The 2,203-nt window shown below is 34.7% G+C and overlaps 1 non-coding gene across 1 annotated transcript; it reads left to right on the top strand.

Annotated features, from left to right (window-relative positions):
- Positions 1-328: 328 nt before the first annotated feature.
- Positions 329-434, top strand: LOC119371601 (small nucleolar RNA R71). The gene has a single exon (XR_016319040.1). It is a non-coding gene; the product is annotated as a small nucleolar RNA R71 (small nucleolar RNA).
- Positions 435-2,203: the final 1,769 nt, after the last annotated feature.

Genomic DNA, 2,203 nt, shown 5'->3' with positions numbered 1-2,203 from the left:
CATTCCCCAATTCCATGTTGTCCATTGCATCTATCACAAATTTGCATAACAACATTCACAGGATTAGTAGTTAACATGTCCAATTTCCTTACCATGTTATCTACCTTGGCATTAAGTGCTGTAATGGCGTCTATTTCATAGACTCCTGCGGTTCTTCTTCTTTCGGAATTGTTTTGGTAATGGCTGTTGCTTGCCATCTCTTCTATCAACTCATATGCCTCATCAATCCCTTTCTTTTCAAAAGATCCACCTGCAGCTGCATCTAAAGTAATTTTGATGTTAGGAGATAATGCATTATAGAAAGTTTGTACCTGTAACCACTTGGGCAAACTGTGATGTGGGCACTTTCTTAACAAGTCCTTGAATCTTTCCCAAGCTTCATACAAGCTCTCTTGATCATGATGAACAAATTTCATTATCTCATTGCGCAACTTGGTGGTTTTTGAGGATGGAAAGAATTTAGCTAGGAATTTTTGAGCTAATTCATCCCATGTTGTAAAACTCCCAGCGGGACACGATTGTAGCCAGGACCTTGCTTTACCTCTAAGAGTGAATGGGAAAAGTCTTAATTTGATTGCATCTTCAGAAACACCGTTTTGCTTGAATGTGTCGCAAATTTCCAGAAAATTGGTAATGTGAGCATTAGGATCTTCACTAGGCAAACCCCCATATTGGATTGAGGTAGAGAGCATTTGAATAATTGCGGGTTTAATCTCAAAATTATTAGCTTCTACCCTAGGTCTAGTAATACTTGAGGTTGTCCCATTTAGATTAGGTGTTGTATACCCTTAAGGTACGGACCGGATGTTGAAGTGGTGGCTCGACTATGTTTTCATTCTCATTCTCGTTTTCGTTGGCCATGTCTGTTTGTTGTTCGAGTTTTATTTCTTGTGTTTTTCTTGCAGCGTTGAGCCTTCGAAGAGTTCGTTCAATTTCTGGATCAAAGATTAGAGGTTCAGTCTTCTTTGATCTTCTTTGCATAAAACACCTGGAATAGTCCTTAAAAGAAAATTAAATAAAAATGAAAGAGTGTCTAAATTAACAATAGGATAATTCGTATTGATATTGATACGCCAATCCCCGGCAACGGTGCCAAAAACTTGACAGCAGTTTTCGCAAGTGTACGAAATCGCAACAAGTAATATAGAGTAAGAGAGTATCGTATCCACAGGGATTGTTTATCAATTACCAAAATTATATTAACCTATTATTATTTAGACGATGATAAGAGAGAATTGCTATAAGGTAAATAAACTTTAAAGTAAAAACAGAAGAGATCAAACTTCAGGTGAAAAGAAATCAGAGAATTAAGCTACTAGGGAATTTGATTTCACTTAATTCTATCCAGCTTATTCTATTAGTTCATTAATCAACTTTAATTGTTCAAGTAGGAGAAACAACCCTAAAGTTACTAACAAGCTCTCCCGATTTATTGTTAGCTATTCTAATCCAGTTTAGTTACCTATCTTTTAATAGTGAAATTAAACATAAATCAGATCATTAGGTTTTATGGTTGTTTTGTGAGTTCACAACGTAATAATTTATTAACTTTTGAAAACCCCCCTTGAGTCAAACCATATAGCTTCCGCATCAAGTTATTATTCTCAAGTAAATTATTATCTTTTTCATATCAATAACCCTTCTCCCGAATGTGATTATTGAAATAACTCAATCCAGGGGAAATTTTCTGCCTGGAAGCATTAAGCACAATAATAATTTATAACGAGAACAAAGAAAAACAAATCTAATATTATAAACTGGAATCGAATTAAATTACATCAAATCCCAAGTATAAGAGTTTAGCTGGACATAGTAATTAAATTAAACTCAATCATACTTGAATCATTCATCATATTTAAAGACAATAATAAAAGAAAGAAACAAGATGAAGAGTTTAGAATAAAAACTGTATCACAACTATGTGGATGGCTTCCTTGATTCTTGGCACAATTCTTAGATGCTTGAAGTCTTATAGAGAGAGAGAATTATGCAAAGAATTGCACAAAAACGAGCTCCCTAGCAATGAGAAGTTTCCCTCTTTATATAGAGCTCCTGGAGGTGAGTCTGATTCCTTTTAGGAAATAGAATCCTTATTTAGTGAAAAATCCTTTGTAGGAGATCATGACTGTTTAGGCTTTTGATTTCCTCTTGATTAGGACTCCTTTTTCTCCCAAAATAAGTCTAGGTCTTGTTTAGTGTGTTT

Source organism: Jatropha curcas, chromosome 11 (genome assembly GCF_041381405.1).
Source record: "Jatropha curcas cultivar XTBG-Jc1 chromosome 11, XTBG_Jcur_1.0, whole genome shotgun sequence".
In the NCBI taxonomy this organism is placed as follows: Eukaryota; Viridiplantae; Streptophyta; class Magnoliopsida; order Malpighiales; family Euphorbiaceae; genus Jatropha; species Jatropha curcas.
Note: the sequence above shows the minus strand (reverse complement) of the source record. Positions and strands in the feature narration are given on the sequence as shown.